Source organism: Plecotus auritus, assembly GCF_963455305.1.
Source record: "Plecotus auritus genome assembly, chromosome: 3".
Classification (NCBI taxonomy): domain Eukaryota; kingdom Metazoa; phylum Chordata; class Mammalia; order Chiroptera; family Vespertilionidae; genus Plecotus; species Plecotus auritus.
The window spans coordinates 126,152,767-126,166,983 of NC_137772.1; the positions used below are offsets into that span (position 1 = coordinate 126,152,767).

At 38.6% G+C, this 14,217-nt stretch overlaps 1 pseudogene across 1 annotated transcript; it reads right to left on the minus strand.

The window, feature by feature from the left end:
• Window positions 1–13,235: 13,235 nt before the first annotated feature.
• LOC308244446 (protein SPO16 homolog) lies at window positions 13,236–13,751 on the minus strand (annotated as a pseudogene). The gene has a single exon. The product of its transcript is annotated as a protein SPO16 homolog (transcript).
• Between the last annotated feature and the right edge of the window lie 466 nt (window positions 13,752–14,217).

Here is a 14,217-nt window from a genome sequence, read left to right on the forward strand (position 1 = left end):
TTTTATGGATATGCAAGGACCCAGAGTAGTCACAACAATTTTGAAAAAGAAGAATAAAGTTTGAGGACCTACACTTCCTGATTTTTAAAACTTAATATAAAATTACAGTAATCAGGATATTGTGATACTGGCATAAGGATAGGATATAGATCAAAGGAGAATTAAGAAGCCCACCACCAAGTCCTGGCTGGTGTGGCTCATTTGATTGAGCATTGCTCTATGCACCAAGAGGTTGCTGGTTTAATTCCCACCTGGGTTGCAGGCTCAATCCTCAGTAGGGGGCATGCAGGAGGCAGCTGATTGGTGTTTCTCGCTCACATGGATGTTTCTCTCTCTCTTACTCTTTCTCTCCTCCACCCCTTTTCCCTTCTTCTCTCTCTAAAATCAATTTAAAACATGTTCTTAAAAAAAGAAAGAAAGAAAGAAGCAGCCCACCAATAAACTTTTATATTTGTGGTCAATTGATTTTTGGCAAATGTACCAAGAAAATTCAATGGAGAAGAAATCTTCAAAACTGATTCTGGGACAGTTGGACATGCACATATTAAGAGAGAGAGAGAGAGAGAGAGATGCAGACCGAAACCTCACACCATACCTAAAAAAATTAACTCAAAATGGATCACTGACTTAAATATAAGAGCTAAAACTGTAAATTTTAGGACAAAACAAGGTCTTTGTAATCTTTGGTTAGGCAATGATTTCTTAGAAATAATACAGAAAGCACAGTAGTAAAAGAAAGTATAATAAATTAGACTTTTTGAAATTAAAACCTTTGCTTTCCAAAACACTTTCCAGAAAGAGAAAAAAAACCTGCAGAATAGGAGAAATATTTGTAAATGTTGTATTCAATAAGGGACTTAGAGTATATCTAGAATATAAAGAACTCAACTACTCAAACAGACCCAATTTATTTCAGACCCAATTTTTTTTTTCTTTATTGAAGTACTAGAGGCCTGATGCACGAAGATTCATGCAAGAATGGGCCTTCCTTCCCCTGGCTGCCGGCATTGCCTTCGCTCTGGCCGGAGCTGCCTTTCTGCCTTCCCACGCTGCCCAAAGGCCTGGAGCAGCTGGGGCGGTGCAGAACACCTGAGTCGTCGCCATGGCAATGATGCAAGCATCCCACCCACAGCCACTAGGCGTCTGTGTATGTAAATTAACCTACCATCTTTGTTGGGTTAATTTGCATACTCACTTCTGATTGGCTGGTACAGTCAATTTGCATCGTTCTCTTTTATTAGTATAGATAACTTACACTGCACGTTTAAAGTGTACAATTAACACATTTCAGCATATCTGAATTCGTCACCAAAATAAAGATAGTGAGCACATTTATTAGCCTAAAAGTTCCCTTGTACCCCTTGGTAGTACCTTCATCCTATGCCCAAGCAACCACAGATCTGCTATCACTATAAACTAGTTTGCAATTCTTAGAATGTATGATCCCTAGAATAATACACTATGAATTCTTTTTTTTTTTTAATCTGGCTTCTTTTAGGATAATCCTTTTGAAATTCACCCATGTCGTTGCATATATTGTATCACTAGTCTGTTCCTTTTGATTGCTAAATAGTATTTCATTGTATAGCTACATCAGAGTTTATTTATCCATTTCTCTGTTGGTTGACATTTGGGTTACACCCAGTTTCTGGCTGCTAGAAATAAAGCTGCTTATGAACCTCTGTGTACAAATCTTTGTATAGACACATGCTTTCCTATCTCTTGGGTAGACATCTAAGAATGGAAAGACTAGATCACATGATGGGCTATATATTTAACTATTTAAAAAACTGAGAACTGTTTTCCAAAGTGGCTGTATCATTTTGAATTTCCACAAACAATGGATGAAGATTCCAGTTGCTCCAGATCCTTGTCAGCATGTGGTAGGGTCAGTATTTAATTTGTCATTGTAATAGACTAGAGACGCAGTGCATGGATTCATGCACTGGTTTGGGTCATTCAGCCTGGACTGCACCCTCTCGCAATCCAGGACCTTTTGGGGGATGTCAGACTGCCGGTTTTGGCCCAGCAGTCCTGCGGGGATTGGGCCAAAACCAGCAGTCTGACATCCCCTGAGCAGTGCACAAAGCAGCAGGTGGCTGGGGAGGAGCCCGAGCTGGGCTTGGTGCTTGGTGCTCAGCGCTCAGCGCTCAGCGCTCGGTGCTCTTAACTGCTCAGCACTCACTCCTAACTGCTCGCCCCCTAATTGCTCGCCCCTAACCACTCGATGCTTGCTCCTCACCACTAGCCACTCGTTCCTTAGCTAATTAGCACTTGCCAGCTGTGAGCCTGGCTTCTGGCTGAGCGGCGCTCCCACTGTGGGAGAGCACTGACCACCAAGGGGCAGCTCCTGCATTGAGCATCTGCCTCCTGGTGGTTAGTGCACATCATAGTGACTGGTTGTTCTGGTCATTCCATCATAACGGTCATGCTAGAGGCCCAGTGCACGAAATTCGTGCACAGGAGGGGATGTCGCTCAGCCTGGCCTGCACCCTCTCTAACCTGGGATCCCTCAGAGGATGTCTGACTGCCAGTAGTCGGACATCCCTCTTACAATCTGGGACTGCTGGCTCCTAACCACTCGCCTGCCTGCCAGCCTGATCACCCCCTAACCACTCCCCTGCCAGCCCAATTGCCCACAACTGCCCTCCCCTGTGCCACGACCCGCCACCTCCTCCAGGACCTGCCTCCTCTGCATGAGGTGACAAAGATGCTGGGACTGGCCTCCTATGCGCCACGCAGAGCCGCGGGACCCCCAGGCCTCACCATGAGGAGTGGCCACCAAGCCCCGCCTCTGTGTGTGTGCACACAGCCATCTTGTGGTGGCCATCTAGTGGTGGCCATATTGTGGCGGCCAACTTGTGACGAAGTTGCATGTGAGGGTGCGAGGACCACCTAAGCTTTTATTAGTATAGATATGTAGTAGTACCTCATCTTTTCATGTGCTTATTTGTCATATTGTATCTTCTTCAGTAAAATGTCTATTCAAAGGGCAAATGGTTTGAATACATATTTCTAAAAATTTATATACAGGTGGTCAATTAGCATATGAAAAGATGTTTAATATTAGTAGTAACTAAGGAAATGCAAATCAAGACCACAATGGGATATTGCTTTGCATGCACTCTAGTGCTTATAATAAAAAAGACAGATATTGCCCGGCTGGCATGGCTTAGTGGTTGAGTGTTGACCTATGAACCAGGAGATCATGGTTCAATTCCCAGTCAGGGCACATGCCCGGGTTGTGAGCTCAATCCCTAGAGGGTGTGCTGAAAGCAGCTGATCAATTGTTCTCTCTCATCATGGATGTTTCTATCTCTCTCTCCTGCTCCCTTCTCTGAAATCAAGAAAAAAATAAATAAAAAATAGGTATTAACAGGGGTTGGCAAGGATATTGGAGGTAATGGAACTCTCAATACACTGCTGATGAGAATGTAAAATAGTGCAACCAGTTTGGAAAAGAGTTTGGCAGTTTCTCAAAAAAGTTCAATCTATATATATAGAAGCCTAAGCAACCGGCTGACTGGCCGGTAACTATGACATGCACTGACCACCAGGGGGCAGATGCTCAACACAGTAGCAGAAACCACAGGCATGGAAACATGGAACAGACTGATGAATCTAAGAGGGAAGCGGGGAGAGGAGAGGGCAGGAAGAGACTAGCCAAATATCTTATATGCATACTAGAGGCCGGGTGCATGGATTCATGCACCAGTGGGGTCCCTTGACCTGGCCTGTGGGCATCAGGCTGAAACCAGCTCTCCAACATCCCCCAAAGGGTCCTGGATTGCGAGAGGCCTCTAGTATAAAATAACCATATGACCTAGCAATTCTACACCTATGTATCTGACAAGGAGAAATAAAATCATATGTTCATATAAAAATTTTTATGTTGAATATTCAGAATAGCAATATTCACAGTAGCAAAAAAATAGAAACCACTCAAATGTCCATCAATTGTTGAATGGATAAACAAAATGTATCTTATATAATAAAGAGGTAATATGCAAATTGACCATCACTCCAACACACAAGATGGCCGCCCCCATGTGGTCAAAGATGGCCACCACAAGATGGCCAGCAGGGGAGGGCAGTTGTGGGCGATCAAGCCAGCAGGGGAGGGCAGTTGGGGGTGATCAGGCCTGCAGGGGAGGGCAGTTAGGGGCAACCAGGCTGGCAAGGGAGGGAAGTTAGGGGTGACCAGGCCAGCAGGGGAGGACAGTTAGGGGAAATCGGGTTGGCAGGGGAGCAGTTAGGCGTTGATCAGGCTGGCAGGGGAGTGGTTAGGGGGTGATCAGGCTGGCAGGCAGACAAGCGGTTGGGAGTCAGCAGTCCTGGATTGAGAGAGGGATCCCAGATTGGAGAGGGTGCAGGCTGGGCTGAGGGGCACACCTCCCCTCACTGCACGAATTTCATGCACTGAGCCTCTAGTATCTATATAATAGGATACTATTTGACAGGGGAAAAGAATGAAATATTGACACATGCTACAACATGAATGAACTTCAAAAACATTATGCTCAGGTAAAGAAGCTAGACACAAAAAACACATATTGTATGAATCTATTTAAATGAATTATCCAGAATAGGCAAACCTATAGAGAGATAGGAAGTAGATCTGTGGTTGCCTAAAGCTGAGGGGAAAGAAGAATTGAGCACAAGGTTTATGTTGAGGATGATGGAAAGGGTAAAAAATTAGATTGTACTAATGGCTGCACAAATCTGTGAATATAGTACAAACCACTAAAATGGGTTAATTTTGTAGAATGTAAATTATACCTCAAAAAAGCTATTTAAAACAAATACTGGCTCTTGCCCAGGAAAGTCTTTGCCCTGAGTGACTGTGAGATAATACTGAGTTAGAATAGGCCCACTGAGACCATGGAGACTGACCGAATGTTATGATAGTAGGATAATGGATATCAGCATTGCCTTCCCCCCCTTAAATAATTTAATTAATTCTTGTGAAAAGCTTAGAAAAGGGATTATAGAATTTTTAGCAGTTACCTATCTTATCCACATTCATTTTTTTTTCTTTTTTTGTTTGTTTTCTTTTTTTATTTTCTTCTTATCCACATTTCAAAGGGAAAAAAATTCCTGTTAGAATTTTAAGTGGATGGCGTTTTATTTTAGTGATCAAAGAATTGTGTCTTTAGCCTATTTCAAAAAATTAAGGAATTTTACTTACCCTCGTGTTTTCAAGGTCTATTTATAGCAGTAAGAATTTCAATTCTTTTTATGCCTAAAGTTCCATTCCATTTTGTTTGTCCATTCATCAGTTCATGGACATTTGGGTTATTTCCATCTTTTGGCTAATGTGAATAATGCTGCAGTGAACACTGTCATACAAGTATCTGTTAAAGTTCCTGTTTTCAGTTCTTTTGGGAATTCCATGTAGGAGGGGAAATTCTGGGGCATTTGTTAAATCTTTAAGTTTTTGAGGAACCACCAAATTGTTTTCCACAGGAGTTGCAGCATTTTACATTCTCACCAGCAATCTACAAGTGTTCCAATTTTCTATATCTTTGCCAACAACTTTTTCTCCATTTTGGTTTGCATTTCCCCAAAAACTAATGATGTTGAAGATCTTTTCATGTGTTTACTGGCCATTGGTATATCTTATTTGGAGAAATACCTAATCAAGTCCTTTGCTTATTTTAAATTTGGTTTGTCTTTTGTTACATGGTAAAGATTTTTTATATACTCTGGATACCAGATTCTCATCACATAAATGATTTACAAATATTTTCTAACATTCTATTGGATCGTCTTTTCACTTTCTTAATAGTGCCCTTAGATGTACAAAGGTATTAATTTGGAAAAAGTCCAATTTATCTATTTTTTCTTTTGTTGCTTATGTCTTTGGTTTTATATGTAAGAACCCATTGCCAAATCCAAGGTCATGAAGATTTGTCTCTATGTTTTCTAACAGTTTTATAGTTTTAGCTACATTTAGAACATTTAGGACTTTGACATATATATAGGGATAATTTTTGTATATAGTATGAGGTAAGGATCCAAATTCATTCCTTTGCATATGAATATCCAATTTTCCCAGCACCATTTATTGAAAAGATGATTCTCTTCTTATTAAATGATCTTAGCATCCCTTTAAGCATTCAGTTGACTATAGATATGTGGGTTTATTTTTGTACCATCAGTTCTTTTCCATTGGTCTATATGTTTATCCTTACACCAGTATCACACTGTTTTTGATCACTGTGACTTTGTAGTAAGTTGAAATAGGAAGATGGGAGTTCTCCTACTTTGGCCTTGTTTTTTCAAGATTTCTTTTGTTAAGAGTCCCTTGAAATTATACATAAATTATAGGATTGGGGGAAAGGCAGTTGGAATTTGATAAGGACTGCACTGACTTTGTTTATCACTTGGGATATTATTGCCATTAGCAGCATTAAGTCTTCCAGTCTATGATCATAAGACATCTTTCCATTTATTTAGGTCTTCTTTTACTTCTTTCACCAATGTTTTGTAATTTTGTAGTGTACAAGTCTTGAACTTTCTTGGTTAAATTTAATCCTAAGTATTTTACTCTTTTTGATGGTTTTATAAATGGAATTATTTCCTTACTTTTCTGATTGCTCATTATTAATGTATAGAAATACATCTAATTTTTTGTATGTTGACATTGTATCTTGTAACTTTTCTGAAGTCATTTATTAGCTCTAAACTTTTTTTGTGGATTCTTTAGTAGATACAATATAAAAGATTATATTGTCTACGAGCAGTTCTACTTTCTCTTTTCCTATTTGGATGCCTTTTTTTTCTTTCCTTATTGCTCTGGCTAGGACCTCCAGAACAATGTTGAGAAGAAAGCAGTGAAAGTGGGCATTTTTGTCTTGCTCCTGATCATATGGGGAAAGCTTTCAGGCTTTCACCATTAGGTATGTTAGCTATGAGTTTTCAAACATGCCATTTAACACAATGAGGAAGTTGTCTTCTAGTCTTAGTTTTAAGTACTTTTATCATGAAAGGGTGTTGAATTGTGTTAAATGATTTTTCTTTGTCAACCGAGATAATCATGTGGGTTTTTTCCTCTTTTCATTATATTAATGTGCTATATTTTATTGATTGATCTTCAAATGATGAGCTACTTTGCAATCCTGGGGAAAATCCAAGGTTCCATTTGGATTCTGTTTGCTAGTATTTTACGGAGGATTTTTGTGTCTACTAAGTATATTAATAAAAGGTATTGGGCTGTAGTTTCATTTCCTTGTGATGTCTTTGGCTTTGGTATTAGGGTAATTCTGGCCTCATAAAAGGTTTTAGAAAGTGTTTCCTTAAACACTATTCTTATTTTTTTTTGGGGGGGGGGGCGGAGACTTTTAGAAAGAATGGTGTCAAGTTTTCTTTAAATATTTCATACAATTCACCAGTGAAACCTTATGTTCCTGGCCTTTTCTTGGCAATTTTGGAACACTGTTTGAATCTCTTCACTTGTTACAGATTTATTAAAATTTTCTATTTCTCTCTGAATCAGTTTTGGTACTTTGGGTATTTCAAGGAATTTGTGCACTTCATGTAGTTTCTCTACTTTGTTGGATTTTAATTGTTCATAGTATTTTTTTAGAAACTGCTTTTCATTTCTGTAATGTCTGTAGTAATGCCCCCACTTTTATTTCTGAGTTTAGTAATTTGAACCTACTTTCTTTTTCTTTCTTTCAGTCTTCTAGCTAAAGGTTTATCAATTTTGTTGATTTTTTAAAGAACCAATGTTTGGTTTCCTTGCTTTTTAAAAAATTGTTTTTCTGTTCTCAATTTTGTTTATCTCCACTCTAGTCATTATTATTTCCTTCCTTCTTTTAGCTTTGGATTTAGTTTGCTCTCATTTCTCCAGTTTATTAAGGTGTATGGTTATTGATTTGAGATTTTTTTTTCTTAATGAAATCATTTACAGCTATAAGTTTTCCTTTGCGCACGGGTCAGCTGCATCCCATAGATTTTGGTATGTTGTGTTTTCATTTTCACTCAACTCAACGTGTTTTCTAATTTATCTTGTGATTTCTTCACTGACCCAACTGTTGTTTAAGAATGTGTTGTTTAGCCCTGGCCTGGTGGCTCAGTTGGAGCGTCGTCTTGTGCACTAAAGGTTTGCTGGTTCAATTCTCCATCAGGGTGCATGCCTCAGTTTCAGGTTTGATCCCCAGTCAGGGCACATGGGACAGTCAACTGATCAGTGTTTCTCTCTCACATAGATGTTTCTCCCCCTCTCCCTCCTTCCTTCCCTCCCTCTCTCCTTCCCTTTCCTCCTCCCTTCCTCCTCTAAACTCAATAAACAAATTCTCAGGTAAAGATTTTTTTAAAAGACTGTGTTGTTAGTTTTCATATATTCTTAATTCTCCAGATTTTCTTCTGTTAATTTATTTCTAGTTTCATTTCATTATGACCAGATAAGAAGATACTTTGTTTGATTTCAGTCTTTTTTCAATTGATTAAGATTTGTTTTGTGGTTTAATATATAAGTTATTATGGAGAATGTTCCATGTGCATTTAAGAAGAATGTGAATTCTGTAATTGTAATCCCTAGGATAATCACTATGTATATGTCAGTTAGTTCTAGTGGTTAATAGTGTTGTTCAAGTCCTCTATATCTTTGGTGATTTTTTTTCTAGTTCATCTATTCATCATTGAAAATGGTGGATTGAAATCTCCAACTATAATTGCAGCATTGTCTATTTTTCCATTTAATTTTGTCTATTTTTGCTTCATTGTAGTTGATTTCCAGTTTTATGCCATTGTGGTCTGAGAAGATGCTTGATATAATTTCTATCTTCTTGAATCTGAAGAGACTTTGCCTATGACCCAATATATGGTCTATCTTTGAAAATGACCCATGTGCACTTGAGAAGAAAGTATATTCTGTGGCTTTGGGGTGAAATGTTCTGAAGATGTCAATTAATTCCATCTGGTCTAGTGAGTCATTTAGGATTGATGTTCTTTGCTGATTTTTTGTTTAGAGGATTTGTCCAATGGTGATAGTGGGGTATTAAAGTCTCCGACTATGATTGTATTGCTGTCAATCTCTCCCTTGATATCTTCCAGGAGTTTTTTTATGTATTTGGGTGTTCCTGTATTGGGTGCATATATGTTTACCAGAGTTATTCTTGTTGGATTGCTCCCTTTAGTATTATGAAGTGGCCTTCCTTATCTCTTGTTATGTCCTTCACTTTGAGATCTAATTTGTCAGATATAAGTATTGCTACCCCAGCTTTTTTTTCATTTCCATTCGCCTGAAAAACCTTTTTCCATCCCTTCACCCTCAGTCTGTGTGCGTCTTTTTTTCTGAGGTGGGTTTCTTATAGACAGCAGATATATGGGTCATGTTTTCTTATCTAATCCATTACCCTATGTTATTTGATTGGTGGATTTAATCCATTTACATTTAAAGTTATTAATGATAGGTACTTACTTGTTGCCATTTTTATTCTTTACCCCTGTGTTCCTTCTTTGCTTCCTATTTCTTTTTTTACAGCAGACCCTTTAGCATTTCTTACATTGCTGGTTTGGTGGTAATAAATTCCCTTAGTCCTTTTTTGTCTGTGAAGCTCCTGATTTCACCTTCAGTTTTGATTGATAGCCTTGCTGGGTACAGTATTCTTGGATTCAGACCCTTCCTTTGCATGACTTTGTATATTTCATTCCATTCCCTTCTGGCCTGATGAGTTTCTGTTGAGAAATCAGTTGCTAGTCTGATGGGGCTTCCTTTGTATGTAACTTTCTGTCTCTCTCTTGCCGCTTTTAAGATTCTTACTTTGTCGTTGGTATTTGCCAATTTAATTATAATGTGCCTTGGTGTCAGTATTTTGGGGTTCATTTTGCTTGGAACTCTGTGAGTTTCTTGGATTTCTGTGGGTTTTTTCTTCCCTATGTCAGGGAACTTTTCTGTCATTATTTCTTTAAACAGGTTTTCTATTCCTTGGTCAGTTTCCTCTCCTTCTGGAACCCCTATTATGTGGCTGTTGTTTTGTTTCATGTTGTCCCAAAGTTCCCTTAGGCTCTCCTCCTGCTTTTCATTTATTTTTCCTAGAAGTTGCTCTACTTGGGTATTTTTTCCCATCTTGTCTTCTAGCTCACTGATGCGGTCCTCTGCTTCTTCTAGTGTACTCTTGATGCTTTCTATTGAGTTCTTTACAACAGCGATGTCATTTTTCTTTCTTTTTTTTTTTTTTTAAATATATTTTTATTGAGTTTTTACAGAGAGGAAGGAAGAGGGATAGATAGTCAGAAACATCAATCAGTTGCCTCTTGCACACCTCCCACTGGGGATGTGCCCGCAACCAAGTTACATGCCCTTGACCGGAATCGAACCTGGGACCTTTCAGTCCGCAAGCTGACGCTCTATCCACTGAGCCAAACCGGTTTTGGCGCGATGTCATTTTTCATTTCTTCTTGTTTCTTCTTCATTTCCTCTTGGTTCTTACACATATTGTTGAATTTGTCTTCCATTCTTTTCAGCCACCTTATGACCATTTCTCTGAATTCTTTCTCTGACAGGTTGCTTGCCTCCATTTCATTTACTTCCTTTTCTGGTGATGCCTGCTTTTCTTTCATATGTGGGCTGTTTCTTTGTCTCCCCATGGTCTCTCTTCTCCGGGTGTCTGGTTATGTAGTTCTCTCTCTCCTGCATTAATTTAAAGGCACAAAATACAACACAACCAGGTACAATGCACAAGGCACTGAACAGAAATGTATTCACGATATTAATAACCCCAAATAAAGGTGACCACCAGAGAAAGGCGAATTAGAGGTTAGGAGAGAAAGAAGAAGAGAGGGAGAGAAAAAAAAGAAAGAAGTGCAAAAATGAAATTGGGAAAAGGAAAAAAAAAAGTAAGAGAGAAAAGAAAGAGAATAAGAAAGAAGAGGGGAACAAACTATATATATGGGGAGAAACCTCCAATAGAACAGCCACTAATCCCAACAAATGCCAGCAACAAGTACCTGGAGATGAAAACAAACTACAAACAACAACTAATATCAAGCGAGGCGAGGGAAAACAGAAGCAAAAAACAAACAAAAACAAAAGAAACAAAGAAAAAAGAATAAGCAAAACAATCTCACAAACAAGCATAAAAATTGATATAATCAACAATCAAGCAAATAACAACAAAAGGACAGAGAGAAAAAAATCTTTGGATAATGAAGACAGAGAGGAGAGAGGTGTGTATGGACTTGGAGCAGGGGGTTGGAAATTAGATATATAAGTAGGGTGAAATTTTAAAATCAGACTTTAAGAATGGGTTTATGATGCTTAATTCCAGAAGGATTAAATACTTAAATGTATAAAGATAAGACCTTTAAGCATTTAGAAATGAGACTATCTTTTTTAAATATTTGCATAAGAAAGAAGGACTTAAATAAGACACAAAAAGCTCTAATTGGAAAGACTGATACATTTGACTAGGTGAAAATTAAGAACTTCTGTTTATCAAAAGACACCAATAATAAAACACAAAAACAATCTACAGAGAAGATATTTGAAACACATATTGCTGACAAAGAAAGTAGTTTTCAGATTATGCCTATTTAAAAAGCAGAAAAAGACAAACAGCCAATGGAAAAACTGCCCCAACACATGAAAACAGATATTTCACAGGGAGAAAAAACATAGATGGTGAATAAACATGAAAAATTGCTCAACTTCATTAGTAATTAAGGAAATGCAAGTTAAGACAATAATGAAATATCACATAAAATCACTAAATTGGCTAAAATTGAGTTTCAAAGATCAATAGAAACTCATACTGCTGATGGGATAATAAATATATATAACCACTTTGGACTCAATTTGTAATATCTTAGTAGTTCAACATTCACATACTTTATAACCCAGCAGTTCCACTAGAACAGGGGTGGGCAAACTTTTTTTTTTTTTTTTTTAAATATGGAACGCTTTACGAATTTGCGTGTCATCCTTGCGCAGGGGCCATGCTAATCTTCTCTGTATCGTTCCAATTTTAGTATATGTGCTGCCGAAGCGAGCACGGTAGGCAAACTTTTTGACTCGAGGGCCACAATGGGTTCTTAAACTGTACTGGAGGGCCGGAACAAAAGCATGGATGGAGTGTTTGTGTGAACTAATATAAATTCAAAGTAAAGGAGCAGAGGGGAGAGCAAGAGAACCCTCCGCTCTTTCGGCTCTGCGGGCCGGATAGAACAGCCGAACGGGCCGGATCTGGCCCACGGGCCGTAGTTTGCCCACGGCTGCACTAGAACGTACCCTTACAACAACTTCTGCACATGTACATAAGGAGACAAGCAAGAACATTTATAGCAAGATTGAAACTTCATATTTCTACCTTCTTTTCTGAAAGCATTGAATAGACATGTCAACTGATGGTTGTTGGTGCCAATTCAACCCCAACAGGAATTTCCAATTTGGAGTGCAGTGAAGAAAGAAAATTTATTCAATGCTGACAGCTCAATTGTGATGCAGCACAATTGTGAAATAGCATGGCTATGGAACAGCTCAATAGTGTTATAGTTCAATTATGAGGCAGCAGGTGGTGGAACAGCATGGCTGTGAGGTGGCCCTGAGGGTAAGGCGGCCCTCAGGCGAGGCCCCTCTCTGGTTAAACAGCTCTGCTCTGCTCTGCTTTAGTCTGCTCTGCTGTGGTTCAATGAGACATCTTTGGTGTTTCATATCCAGCTGGGTAAATGCAGACTTCACTGTTTAGTAGAAAGGGAAAGTACACTCTCCAAGCTGGAAGAAAGCTGACATACAGAGAGAAGTCCCCATCCCTGGTCCCTGATTGGTGCTTCCTTATTGCAAATGAGGACTCCAAATCCCCACAGTTTGATTGGTCCAAAAGCATTGTACTGATTGGTCAGAATGGAGCCATTCTGCTTGGTCAGTGAAGATGCTAATGAGGATAGATGCGCAGTTATGATTGGATGGGGAAAGTCTCAGGCCTATTGGTTGAATAGGATTCCAGGAACTCCTTCATAAGGGTTGGCTCAGATGGCAGGAATATGGTGCAGGCAGGCAGTTCAGTGCAGGCCTCTCCCTGAAATGTGGCTTGCATGAGAGGCCCCTGTTTATAAATGGTTGCTAGGCTGTTTTTATTTATTTTTTTTAAATCGTATATATGTTAAAATTTAAAAATCTTTGAGGTAAATATGTATTTGAACATTGTAATTCACCTGCTTAATTATTTTAATATTCTTCCAAAAGTACATTTATAATTGATACTCTAATTTGTGTTAAATGGATCACTCAGTTATATCTTTTGAAGTGTTTTCCAAACAGGACTTTGCTCAAGGATGTCAGCTTTAGTTGTTATTATTCTGTAGAATAGAAATGAGGCTACTCTCTATGTGTAGTTTGGAGGTGATCTTAGCTATAGTGCACATAAGATTAATAGCTTTACTAGGTTGTGTCCCGGAAGTATCTGTAAGATACTACCCAGGAATCTCTGCTGAATCCTGGACATCAGTTTCCATTCCTCAGGCCCATGAAGGACAACACACAGAACCAAAAAACTATTTTGGTGAATGTTAATAAACTTCTCAACTTTAGCTAGGGATATTTCTTCCACTGACATAAAGCATTCTTAAGCCTTTATTAATAAAAATGAAACTCCAGGAAGAGAAAATATAATTGATCTATTTTCCATTGAATCTGAATACGGAACCTGAGGCTTCGATTTTTAGGGTAGTTGCAACTTCACAACTCTTAAGAGATGAGCTAAGAATGGTGTTCCATTTTATTTTATTTTTCCAGCATTTTCAGCCATTTGTCTTGTGATCAACTCTGCCTCTAAAGGTGCCACAGTTTGATCAGCAAGTCCTTGGTGTCAGCTCAGTAGCTCCCAAGAACCTGTGGTGAGCAGCAAGAAACATTGCTCTAGGTTCTGTTTTAAAATTTGAGCCCCGTTAGCCACCAGAGGACCTTCTTAGTGATTATCTTCTTTCTCAAAGATCTATATCTCTGGCTCATGGCTGAAGTCATCTAGAATTTTAGTTTTGTGCTTAATTCCTCAGGAAAGTGGTTAAACAAGGAATATTTTCATAAAACTACTCATTCTTCTTTTTATCCTGGATAATTTTAACATACCATCTGACTGGCAAGTCACCTCTAATAAAATATAAGCTGAAAATATATGTTTTTCTTCCTGGTCTAGACTATTTCATTTTGTTCTCCTTTGCTATTGTCTAGTTCCAAAAGAAGCAGTCTGGTGTGAAATTTGTGGAGAGAATGCT